Source organism: Suncus etruscus, chromosome 9, assembly GCF_024139225.1.
Source record: "Suncus etruscus isolate mSunEtr1 chromosome 9, mSunEtr1.pri.cur, whole genome shotgun sequence".
Classification (NCBI taxonomy): domain Eukaryota; kingdom Metazoa; phylum Chordata; class Mammalia; order Eulipotyphla; family Soricidae; genus Suncus; species Suncus etruscus.
The window spans coordinates 22,392,780-22,406,420 of record NC_064856.1 but is presented as its reverse complement, the minus strand read 5'-3'; the positions used below and the strand labels follow the sequence as shown (position 1 = coordinate 22,406,420).

The 13,641-nt window shown below is 39.7% G+C and overlaps 1 protein-coding gene and 1 non-coding gene across 4 annotated transcripts in view; one reads left to right on the top strand and one right to left on the bottom strand.

Moving 5' to 3' along the window:
• CHD6 (chromodomain helicase DNA binding protein 6) overlaps positions 1-13,641 on the top strand; it is a 238,513-nt gene that overhangs the window by 42,645 nt on the left and 182,227 nt on the right. The gene's annotated exons all lie outside the window — the stretch shown is intronic.
• Positions 4,606-4,709, bottom strand: LOC126019948 (U6 spliceosomal RNA). Its single transcript, XR_007499551.1, has one exon. It is a non-coding gene; the product is annotated as a U6 spliceosomal RNA (small nuclear RNA).

Here is a 13,641-nt window from a genome sequence, read left to right as displayed (position 1 = left end):
ACCTCCTTGCTCCAGATCTCCGGGGCTTCCCCGGGCCACATGCCTGGGCAAGCCAGCTAGGTGGGGCTCTGAACTTCTGGCCTCCCAGCTTCTTGAAGGTTGGTCATTTCTTACCAGTCTATATTTTCAAAACCGCGCGGGGGCGCTAGCACAAGATATATTAATAGTACTCACTATTATTGAATATGTTTTTATGTATGCAGAATGTCCATTTTGTACTCTGCCCTTTCACACACCCCTACAAAAGATCATTTTTCTCTTTAACTCTCTTACCCCCTATCAGCATTACTCCACATTTACTCTTTTTAACTTAAGTACTGTAGAGTCCTAAGTCACAGACCAAAGTGGTGCCCTGGAGTTAACTTAACACCCACCCAACTATTCCAAAAGGCATAGAAAGGACACGTATGTCTTTTCAACATTTTATGTGTGTTTTCTTTGACGACTATAACTTTTGCTGAATATTTATACAGTGACGATTCCCCCCCCCCTTTTTTTTTTAACTTTTCTTCTCTTTGTGAACTGTTCAATAGGGAATTTGGTGAAAGAGTCCCTCAGTTTAATGCTTATGTTTGAACCAAGTCATGGGTATTGTTGGACGTATTCCTATGCCCCCATATACTCTGATAACGCCACATGGCTTTATTTCTTGTTTGCATAGGCACACTAAAACGGGAAAATGCTATACATACAAATAAGTTCTTACCTAATAGAGATGGGAACACACAAATCTTGTAGTGCAATGGGACCTTACACCCTGAACATTGACATAAAGACCTGGCACAGGCCTCAGAAGAATGGGCATTCTCCATTCACCCCTGATCTAGGGAAGACATCTACGAAACATCCAAGGTTGTCTGTAACATCAACTGGAGGCAGTCCTCTACCAAGGAAGATCCTATCGCTGCTCTGACATCGACCTACTCAAAAGAGACTTCCCTTAACACTGAGAAGACTTAACAACAACAATGACCTGCTTACTGGACAGGGCTTTCTGTATTGCCCCTTAATTGTGAAGTTAAACTAGAGGATACTCCACACCAGCCTGACTTCAATGTAGGATGTGCAGATTCCAGGATCTTTACTACAGAAACCTGATGCCAACAATAGAGACTGCGTGGAAAAATAAAACTGTATTGGCACTACAGACAATGACTTAGATTGAATAAACTAGTTTGCCTGGAGCCTAGAGTTGGTCTTATGCCAGGAAACTTCAGGGGTAGGGGTCTCCTTGTATTTAGACCAAGGCTTTTCCTTTCCATGTCCCCCATATTTTGGTGGGCCTATGCAAACAATATTTGCCACTCTAACACCATTTTTACTGTGCTCTTTTGACTAACCCTTAAAAAAGAAACCTCTTAAACTTTTGATGTTATCTTAAACTAATATGCATGTGCATGAAAATATAAAAAAATACTATGCCTTCAATGTTTAAGGAGTCACATAAATCTCATGGCTTTAGATTGCTTTGTGTATTGCTAAGAAATGTTATAATGTACTACAATCTGGGGACTTGTGGACAAAGTAATTGTATGCGTGGTCCTAGAGTCCCCCGGAGGGGCCCGGCCAGCGGGGAAACGGCTGGGAGGCTCTTGGACTTCCGCACTCTTATTTTGCTGAGTTAAAAGAACAACCACACCTGTAAAAAATCTGAGAGAGGTTAGTAAAGAAGACCCCAGGCGAAGTTCCGGTCAGAGGCAAAATTTATTGGGTTCAGCAACTCTTATATAGAGGAGGAGAAATGGGCAGGAAAAAGAACATGTCAATCATACTTTTTGGCGGGAAGGTTTTTAGAACAAAGGGCAGTAAAATATTCAGAAGGGATGGAGACCTTATGTCTCCAAAGTGGGATCTGCAGCCGCTTATCTGGGCTAACATCAGTTTGTGAAGGGGGCAGGTTTTTGAAGGTAGCTATTAACTCCGGAAAGAAGCTAAAGGGAGTGGTCTAGATCTGGATTTAGCATTGGGGGTGTTCACTTTTCCTTTGGCTTCAAAGAAAAAATCTCCTTCAGCTGTGAAATACCTTTCCTGTTAGTCCAACAGCTTACAGCAAAATCAGCAGATGGGCAGCCTTAGGTAAAGGCTGCATAAAAGACAGAAGACAGAAAAATTGATCCTCTGACAGGATACTGTCTCCAACAATTGTACATGTGTTCTGCCTTATTTTTCTTAATGTTCTTTGTATGTTTAATATTTAGGCGTCAGCAAGGGGATTTCTTCTGAGAACTCTGTTTATGGGAGATTGTCCTTTCACTGTAACTTTACATTGTCCTCTTTGCATCATCGTTCTCATAATTAAAAATAAATAATTAAAAAAAGAAAATTTATGAAAATTGTCATATAATGGTGTTATTAAAGTCATTGAGGATATACTGAACTTTTTATTGCTAGTTGATTAAGCCTTTTGTGTTACTATTTTTGTTTATTGAACTTAGTGAGCTACTTTTCTATCTAATTTGCTGTGCTTGTACTGGGTTGTCAGTATTGTGGAATTTGAAGATATCACCTGGCTGCTTAAGTAAGTGGCCACATGTTTTGGGAGCTCTAGGATCTGTAGAACTGGGATGATTCTTGGCCTGCTGCCTCTCTGAGAAAGGACCAGAGTTTTCAGCTCCAATACTGGGAACTTTGTTGTACTTGGGAATTTTGTTGGCTTGTCATTTATTCCTATATTGATCATGAAGCTGTGAAGCAAGGCTGTTATATTGTGAAGGATGTCTGTACTTATGATTGGTCCAGTCAGACTGTACTTCTTTTAGTTTGATCTTGGAAGGTTGGTAATGATAATAAAAAAATGTGTCTATTTCTTCTTGTCCAATTTGTTTGCATACTAATGTTCATACTAAGACTGAAATGTTGGATTGATCTACTTTAGTATATAGTAAAGTTGGTGGATTCTTCTTTTTTGGGGGGGATCACCACACTTGGCAAAATACTCAGGGCTCTGTGCTCAATACTCTGCTTCTGTGCTCAAAAATTATACCTTCTGTTGCTTGTGGGACCATATAGGACCAATGCCAGGGATTGAACCTAGGTAAGTTGGTTGCTTGCAAGGCAATTATCTTACCTATTGTACTATTGGTTTGGACTGATTTTATTTTTAATTGAAATAATGTCTTATATTTTAAACAATTATTAAATAATTTTTAGCTTTGGCCTTTCTGATGTTTTTATAAGTAAAGTTATTTTTTTTTACCAAATGCCACTTTAAATGGGAAGTGAGTAATTTGAGTTGCCATATTCTTTCACAAAAGAAGGCTCTAACTTTCTGTAAAATGTAGTTTGTATTGTGCTTGTTGCTCTGTTGGTCCAGTGAGAGAATGTGGATAAAAAGGCAAATAGCTTAACAATCTTAACATTTTTAATGATCTTGATGGTTTGAATATTATTTTAAAATATTTTATTATAACACTATGATTTACTAAATATATTACATTATTTATATATTCATTATTATATAAATATAATATTATTTCAAGCATTAAATGTTCAACACTAATCCCATCACCTGTGTGGGCTTCCCTTAACTAGTATCCCCAGTTTCTCACTATCCTGACCTGCCCCCTTGCACAGGCATCAGCAGATTTACTTCATACAAAGGCAAATGGATTGATGAAAATTTAGATTAATAAAGGATCAATTTTAAATAATTATTTCATGACTAAAGTCATTGTCTGAGGATTTAGTGAGCCATGGTTGAGCCTTCAGTGTTACTCAGGCTCACTGAGCTTGGTGGTTCCATCATATTATTTGCTGTGACCCTACTGGGTTTATACTATTGTAATTTTGAGCAGTCACATGGCCACTTGGTCCAGGGATCTGAATCAAATCTGGTGGTTTGGTAGGTTGATAAGGTTAAGTGTGTTTCTCTTGGAGGTGTATTTCTTTTGGGTGTGAGTATGGGCTCTGCTGTAGCTTCAGCCAGGCAGGGTAATATGTCATCACCCATTCTGAGAAGGCCTCCGAGTTTTCAGCTTGGACCAGACTACCTGGAAAGAGTTGATGGTAATCTTTTTTTTTTTTTTTTTTTTTTTTGAAGCTTAGTAAATGAGCTTGTCTGTTTTTCCTGCTGGGAAGATAATGGGTATGGGTGGAGGCCTGTTGTATTTATTGGTAGAAGCATCAATTATTCAAAAACTGGGGCAAAGAATATCTCAAGGGCTGCAGTGCATGCTTTGCATGAAGGAAACTTGGTTTTTGATCTCTGGTTTCTGATGCTCTCTAAGCACCACCAGGAGTAACCTCCAAGCATCTGCTCTGGAAGAAGTCTGTAAGCATCTTATTGGTATGACTCCAAATCCATTCTTCCTATCCCACTTCAAAAACACTCCTATCCACTCTCCCTCCCCCATGTTACATAAAAGTAGTGATATTTCAGGGCTGGAAATATCAGGGCTCTTGCCTTGCATGTCGCTAACCTGGGTTCTATCCTTGGCCCCACATGTGCTCCCCAAAATCCAGTGGAAGAAATACCTGAATGCAGAGGTAGGAGTAAGCAAAGACTAACACTAGGCCCCAACAAAACAAACAAGTAATGTTCCTTCTTCAGATCAGGAACTGATTGAGATGAATTTATCTAGTACTTTAAAAAATGATGCTATCTGCTAAAATATGAAACACTTCACAAATTTGCATGTCATCTTTGCTTAGGGGCTATGCTAATCTCTATATTGTTCCAATCTTAGTATATGTGCTGCCAAAACGAGCACTTTGTAGTATCTTTTGATCTGTATCTGAAACATATCACTTCTAGAGTGTGCCAGTAGTAAAATTTCATAAGAAGGGCCTCAAGGAATTGATTCTCTCAGTGTAAAAGGGATTATGGACTTAATTTTCTTATATTTATAGATTGAAATATTGATGCTGTATGTAATTTTGGAAATCATTATGCATGATTAATTTCCCCAAATTTAGAGACTTTTTAAAAGTACCAAAATTATTTTAGCAAAATTGTTTATGCCTGCTAACAGAAACAGATTTCATGAATCATCCTCCTGACTTCTATGCAGGTTTTCCTTCTTATATTTTTCTTGAAGGAAAAAATGAGTTTTCTTTTATAGTCAAAATACAGCTTCCTTATTCATCTAGAGAATGGGGAACTCGGTAAAATAGGGAATATATTTTTACAGGATTCATTTTCTTTCCCTCCTGGTATACAGTTATTATATATACTAAAGTCATAGAATTGTAGAATGTTAAAGCTTTGGCTGTCTAGGAATGGATCTTTAAAATCTTATTTTATTATTTTAGATCTTTTTTTGGGGGGGAGGGGGGATTTGTTGCCATAACCAGTGGTGCTCAGGAATTTCTACTGGCTCTATGCTCAGGAATCACTCCTGGTGAAGCCTGAGGAATCTTATGAGTGCCAGGGATCAAACTTGTGTGGCTATTGTTCTAAGGTCTCTACTTCATGAAATGAACTGTCCTTACCGTACATAGGAGAATTTGCCTCTGGGATCTTAATTTTATCCCATTATACCCTGAGCAGTATTACAGTGTTTTTTTTGTTTTGTTTTGTTTTGTTTTGTTTTTTTTGTGTGGTTTTTGGGTCACACCCGGCAGTGCTCAGAGGTTATTCCTGGCTCCAGGCTCAGAAATTGCTCCTGGCAGGCACGGGGGACCATATGGGACGCCGGGATTCGAACCGATGACCTCCTGCATGAAAGGCAAACACCTTACCTCCATGCTATCTCTCTGGCCCCATTACAGTGTTTTAATTATTATCGCTTTCCAATCTACATTGGAAATTACATAGGGAATGTTGTTCTTCCATCTTTTTTCTCAGAATTAATTTGAGTATTCTGGGAGTTTTATGGAATGTTCAAGAAATACTTTTTTGTATGTCCTTGAGGAATGACATGGGTGTTTGATGGGAATTGCATTGAATCTACAATGCTTTGTTTGGGTAGGATGATCATTTAAAATGTATTCTTTTTTGTTTGTTTATTTTTGGGCTACACCCAGTGGTGCTCAGGGGTTACTCTGGCTTTGCACTCCAAGCACTCTGGCAGCTGCAAGGATCAAACATGGGTTGGCTTTGTGCAAGGCAAATGCCCTACCCACTGAGTATCTCCCTGATCCAAACTATATTCTTCCAACCCATGACAAGGAAAGTGTTTTTTTTTCCCTGTGTCTTTTATTTGTTAAGTAGTGATTCATAGTTTTATGTTGTTGTTGTTGTTGTTGTTTTGGATTTTGGATTTTGGGTCATACCTTGTATCACTCAGGGATTAATCCTGGCACTGTGTTCATAAGTCGTCTCTGGCAGGTCATATGGGATGCCCGGATTTGGGATTCGAACCACTGTTCGTCCTGAATCTGCAAAGAGCAATGCAAATGCCGTGCTGCTGTGCTAGCTTTCCGGCCCATGATTCATGTTTTTTTTTTTAATTAATATCTTTATTTAAACACCTTGATTACAAATATGACTGTAGTTGGGTTTCAGTCATGTAAAGAACACCCCCCTTCACCCGTGCAACATTCCCACCACCAATGTACCAAATCTCCCTCCTCCCTACCGCACCCCCACCTGTACTCGAGACAGACTTTTCCACTTCCCTCATTCATTCATATTGTTATGATAGTTCTCAGTGTAGTTATTTCTCTAACTGCTCTCACCACTCTTTGTGGTGATCTTCATGTCGTGAGCTGGACCTTCCAGCCCTCCTCTCTTTGTCTCTGAGGATTATTGCAAATATGTCTTTTATTTTTCATAGTTCTTAATAAATGTTTCTTACTTCATTTTTGATTCCTAAATGGATTCCTAGATGCTTGTTTTAGTGATACGATCACAAATAGTATTTTGTTTTGTTTTTGGGCCCCACCCGGCGGCACTCGGGTTACTCCTGGTTCTGTGTTCAGAAATCGCTTGGGGCACCATATGGGACGCCAGGGATTGAACCTGGGTCGGGGCTGGAGAGATAGCATGGAGATAAGACATTTGCCTTGCATGGAGAAGGTCGGTGGTTCGAATCCCGGCATCCCATATGGTCCCCTGAGCCTGTCAGGGCCGATTTCTGAGCATAGAGCCAGAAGTAACCCCTGAGCGTTGCTGGGTGTGACCCAAAAACCAAAAACCAAAAAAAAAGAACATGGGTTTGTTCTGAGTTGGCTGCATGCAAGGCAAATGCCCTACCACTGTGCTATCAATCTGGCCCCACAAATACTATTTTTATAGAATTTCTTGCTCTTTAGATATTTTTTACATGTCAGAGTGTAACATTTTTTCCTTGCAATTTTCTGTGGTTTACCACTGTACAGGCTTATTCTAATAATTTTTTATTTTATTTTTTAAATTTTTTTGGTTTTTGGATCACACCCAGCAGCGCTCAAGGGTCACTCCAGGCAGGCTTGGGGGATCATATGGGATGCCGGGATTCAAACCACCGACCTTCTGCATGCAAATCAAACACCTTACCTCCATGCTCTCTCTCCGGCCTCTTATTTTAATAATTTTTAGCAGAGTTTTTAGAGTTTCTCCTGTGTACAATATAACATCACCTGGAAATAGATGTTTGACTTCATAACTAGTTTGAAATCCTCTGCCCTCCCCTTAAAATCTTTTTTTGGGGGTGGGGACAGAGAGATAGCACAGAGGTAGGGCATTTGCCTTGCAAGTGCTGACCCAGGACCAATGGTGCATCCCATATGGTCCCCGTGCTTGCCAGGAGTGATTTCTGAGCAGAGAGCCAGGAGTAACCCCTGAGCGCTGCCGGGTGTTGTCCAAAAACCAAAAAAAAAATTTTTTTTTAAATCTGGATCAGAGTTCATACAGAACAGTGAGCTGTGGGGTGCATAAAAGGATTTGGGTGGGTTTATTTTTTTTGTTTTTGTTGTTTTGTTTTTTTGGGTTTTTTTTTTTTTTTTTTTTTTTTTTGGTTTTTGGTTTTGGGGCTACTCTCGGGTTACTCCTGGCTCTGTGCTCAGAAATCGCTCCTGGCTTGGGGGACTGTATGGGACAGGGATTGAACCGAGGTCTGTCCTGGGTCAGCCGCATGTAAGGCAAATACCCTACCGCTTCGCTATTGCTTCGGCCCCTAGGATTTAGTTTTTATAGTTGTCTTCAAGTCTTTGTTCACATATCAGACACAAATCCATAGAAGTACTCCCTTTAATTGATCTTTTTTGCCTAATTGCTGTGGCTAAAAGTTCCAATACTATGAGTGATAATACCAGTGATGAATTGTGCCTGATCTTAGAGTTTTTCACCAAAGCATTCTGTTTTTATCATATTATCTGTTGGTATGTGATATATGGCATTTACCTTATTGGAGGTAAGTTCCTTCAATCTCTGTTTAGTTGCTTTTGTTTTTTTTAAGTCATAAATGAATATTGAAACACGACTAATTCTTTGATTGCATCTGTTGATATGGTCGTGTGGACATTCTTTTCTTTCTTTTTCTTAATGTGTTGTAGCACTTAACTGACTTGTGTATATCGAACTATCTTTGCTTTCCTGTGATAAATCCTGCTTGATTATGGTGTGTAATCTTGTATCCGGCATGCTAAGATTTCTTTGAAGATTTTGTGTTTGTATTCATCAGGGAAATTGGTCTAAAATTCTATTTTTTTTAGTGGTGCCTGTGTTATGTTGGCCGGTAGCAAGTTCTCTTTGAAGCCTGCGAAGAATTCATTTGCGATCCCATTTTGTTTTTAGGGGAGATTTTTTAATACTGCCTCAATTTCTCTTATTACAAATCTTTTTCTTATATAGTATCATGAAATTATAAAGAGCTTCATGATTGGGTTCCAGATATATACAGTGTTTCAATACAAATCTCGTCACCAGTGTCTCCTTCCCTTCATCAGTACCCGCTTCCTGTTTTCATTCACCAGTATTCTCTGCCAACCAGGACATTGAGTCAGTTGCACAAGTTTGCACATTATAATTGCACTTGCACAAGGATGCAAAACTTCTAGGGCCTTGCAGTGATTGGTGCTACTTGGGTACCTCAATGGCTGTACCCATTGATGCGCAGATACCAGGAAATTAAACCTGGATTGACATGTGAGCCAGTTAAGCATGCTTTCTAGCCACTGTACTATTTCCCAACCCCATGTGTATATCATTATATAATGTTCATCTCTTTTTCACCCTTACAAGTCTTGTAAGCTGTTTGCCTTGCACACGGCCAACATAGGATGGACCCTGGTTCAAATCCTGGCATCCCAAATGGTCCCCCGAGCTTGCTAAGAGCGACTAGTGATGTGGAGCATTTTTTCATGTGTCTTTTGGCCATTTGTATTTCTTCTACCAGTACCTTGTATATCTTAGATATTAACCTCTTATCTTTTTTTGGGGGGGAGTCACACCCGGCAACGTTCAAGGGTTACTCCTGGCTCTACGCTCAGAAATCACAGGGTTGGGGGACCACATGGGATGCTGGGATTCGAACCACCATCCTTCTGCATGCAAGGCAAACACCCTACCTCCATGCTATCTCTCCGGCCCTTAGCCTCTTATCTTATAGGTATTGGGTGAATAGTTTCTCCCATTCTGTGGATGGCTTTTGTATCCTAGGCAATAGTTTCTCAGCTTAATATAGTTCCATCAATTTATCTCTGCTTCCACTTGTTTGGAGAGTGCTGTTTCCTCCTTGAAGATGCCTTAAGTCTCAATGTTATGGAGTGTTTTACCTATGTGTTGTTCTATATACCGTATGGTTTTAGATCTGATATCAAGATCTTTAATCATTTGGATTTGACCTTTGTGCATGGTGTTAGCTGGAGGTCTGAGTTCGCTTTTTTGCAAGTGGCTGACCAGTTGTGCCAATACCAGTTGTTGAGGCTTTCCTTACTCCATTTTGCTCTTATTCCCCTTTATCAAAAATGTTTCTTGCATTTTGTGTTTTAAGTATCTTAAGTGTTTAAGTTTCCAGGTATGGCATCTGTGCCATTATGAATGACCATTTACTATGTCTTGCAGGCTGGGTTGGTACTCATGAACATTTTAGCTGTTATCATTAAAGCATTGTGTTACTCCTTTGAATGTGAGTGATAATCTTGCTGGATAGAGTATTTTTGTTTGAGTTTCATTCCCATCTGACATGTAGTGTCGTGTTCGATAAATCTGTGGTGAGTGCTATGAGGTTCCCTTGTACATAATTTTATTGGTACTCTTGCTACTCTTAGGGTTTTATCTCTATATTTGGCTTTTGCCATTTTAATTACAGCATATCTTAGTGTTCTTCTTGAGTTTATTTTATTTAGAATTTTATGAGCTTCTTGGATCAGGTTATGGGACTTGATTCTCAGATTGGGGACATTCTCAGTTGCAATTTCTCCTCTTAAAAGGCCATTCCCAATCTCTCCACCCTTGCCTTCTGTGACCTCTCTAATTCAGATAATGTTGCTTTTCAGACTGCCCCATACATCTCTAATCAGTGTTTTTTGTTTTTTTACTACTCCCCCACCTTCCTCTTTTAAAATGTTTGCCTGCATCTTGTCCTCAAGTAAACTTCTTTGTTTCTCTGGTCATTCTACTGCTTGGCTTCTTTGTGGGTTTCTTTATTTTTGTTTTGAATGATGCCCACCAGTATGCTCAGTATGCTGAGGGACTACCCTCAGCCCTGTGCTTAGGGATTGCTATTTGTGGTGTTTGTGGGACCATGCAGTGCTGAGGATTGAATCTGGGCCTCTTGCACAAAAGGCCTGTGTCTTTTGAGTTCTCTTTCTGCTCTGCTCCCCTGCTTCCCAGTTATGTTTTCAGTTCTCCTTCTTTATCAGATTGGTCATTTTTACTTGGTTTTCTCATGTATTTTCTTTCCTTGGAGCTCTTTGATTTCCTTGGTTCAGTAAGCAGCATCCTTATCATTGTTACTTTGGATTCCTCATCGAGAAATTAGAGAATTCTTGTGTGCTTGGATTTTTCCCAGTCCTTCTTCATTCATCAGTGCAGGTGAATTCCTCCCATTTTTCTTTGTGTCTGGTATGATGCAGATGATGGTGGTCAGGATTTAATTCAGTGCACTGTGGATGTTAATGTATTAAGTCCCATTTGCTGATTCCTCACAGAGATTGACAGCCATGGAAATGGCTGTCACAAGGTTCCTGGAGCTGTGGGAGTCTGAAGACAGATTACATAGTGCAGCCACCACCACTCACACCTCAGGTACTTGGCTACAGGTGTGCTCTCATCTCATCATTTTTTTTAAAATAATTTTTATTGAGACCAATATGAATTACAAGTCTTTCACAGGTATATTTAAGGTACATAGAGCCTATGAATCAAGGCAACTCCCAACACCAGTGTTAAACTCCCTTCGCCCCTATTCCCAGCATGCATCCTGGACCTCCCCACTTTGCCTCCTGGACTGTTATAGTAACAGGTCCTCTTTGTATATAACTTGTTGTAGATCTTGATTCTGTTGTCGTTGTCTTTGGGTTTGGTATTTAGGCCTGATAATTATTTCCACTTGGTGTTCATGTGACTGCACCTGGTACATCCACTTCCCCCCACTCCTTCAATTTATGAGACAGAACAAGATGATTCAAGTTCTGTTGGGGGAAAAAAGCTGGGAGGATTCCATCTAGGAACTATCAGTATCAGTTTAAAAAAAGAAAAGGGAGAAAAAAAGAAGCAACAATCAAATACACTACAGCTACAATAAATAACAACTAAACAACAACAAAGTAAAAGAAAAAAAGGGAAGGAGGACTTGTGTGTCGAGGCTTTTGCCTTTTTTTTTTTTTTTTTGCATAGACAGTAAGTATTAGGGAAGTTAGAAAGGGTATTCCCTTGGCCTACAAGATACAGGTTTCTCTGCCCTTGAAACATACTGTCATGGGAACAACTATAGGTTCCAGACATGCTCATTATCGAACCCCAAGGTCTTTTTATGGTGCCAGGAAATATTCTGCTCAGTTGTGGCTGACAAAATCAGTCCTCTATAATTATCTCATCATTTTTGTCCTAGTTGGCCTGTAGCATTTGAGAATGCCCAGTCACCCTATACCACCTTATAGACCTGGAATCCCTAGGGTACCTATTTTCTACTGTTATGTACCAACCGATATATTTAGTTTCCTCTCCTCAGTCCTTTCCAAACTGGCTGGGTCTGGTCTCTGGCCAGATGTTAAGCCATTGGGCTAGGGACAGGATGTATACACAGCCGTCAGATGCAAAACCTGGTATCGTTCAACGGTCTTCCCTTTCATCAGGCTTGGGCTAGCTTGGGCAATTAAATCTTAAATTCTTAAATTTTAAAATCTTAGAATTTTCAAATTCTAAATCTTAAAATCTTAGGTCAAACATCCATGTTTCATAGTCGAAGAAATGGAGTCACCTCTTTATTTTCATTGAGAACTGCCAACTTATTGTCTCTGTTACTGAACGAAATGGCCAGATTGTTACAGATATGATAAACCACAAAATGAGAGGGAGAAATTTTTATAAATGGTTTCATTGGGGTGATAGAAAATTTAAGATGAATATAAATTGTGCAGTTGTAACTGTGTTTACGAAGTAAAACTAATGAAAAATTGTCCTTTTGTGGGCTTTTAGCTGATTTAGTCAGTTGCAGTATGATGCCGAGTATACAGTAAGTTTAAGTATATAGAGAAGGTTGGCCCTTCCTGCCTGGCCTTTGCCATAGTCTAGTTCCTTAAGTGGATAGTAACAACCAGAGTTGGTTTGACTTGGTGGGAATGACAAGAATTATAACTACATCATACTTGAAGAATGCTTGAGATTTATTTCCAGAGCAATTATTGTTTGTATAAATATATATATTTTTATTGTATAAATCTTGTATAAACAGCATTGTATAAACACCTTATAAATGTTTTGCTTGGTTCCTTCCCTCCCTTCCCTCCCTTCCTTCCTTCCTCCCTTCCTTCCTTCCTTCCTTCCTTCCTTCCTTCCTTCCTTCCTTCCTTCCTTCCTTCCTTCCTTCCTTCCTTCCTTCCTTCCTTCCTTCCTTCCTTCCCTCCCCCTTCCCCACCTTCCCCTCCCTCCCTCCCTCCCTCCCTCCCTTTCTCCCTTCCTTCCTTCTTGGGCCGCTTTTGGCAGTACTCCTGTTGGACTCAGGAGCCCAACCATACAGGGTGCCAGAATTTAACTTGAGTCAGTCATGTTCAAGGCAAATGCCTTAATCCTAACTGTTGTACTATCACTTCAGCCCCTCAAGCCTTGTCAAGGCTTCCAGGAGAACAGTCACATATTTAAGTAATACTTTTACAAAAATCTTGTTTTCCAGTTTATATATATTTTTATCCCTTACATTTTCTAGAAAATTCAGAGAAACACTGTGTACTACTTGCCATTTTTGTATTTTTAAACAAACATCTTTGACATTTAATAGAAAATTTCACTTTTGATTTTAGATAGATATTTACAAGTGTTGCCATGACTTTACTTTTTCTTTTAAGAAAAAGGACTATACTTATATTTGGCGGGGGGGGGGGGGGGGGAGGGAACGGGACGGGACGACGACTTCTGGTGAAGCTCAGGAGTTACTCCTGGCTCCACACTCTGGGATCACTCCTGGCAGTCCTCAGGGCACCATATGGAATGCCAGGGATTGAACCTGGGTTTTTGGGAAAAGGTATACTTTTTAAAAAATGCACATTATATGATTAGACGAGTTAAAACTAGTAAATACTTAAAAAAGCAAGATCCAATCTAGAAAAGGGGGTTATAAG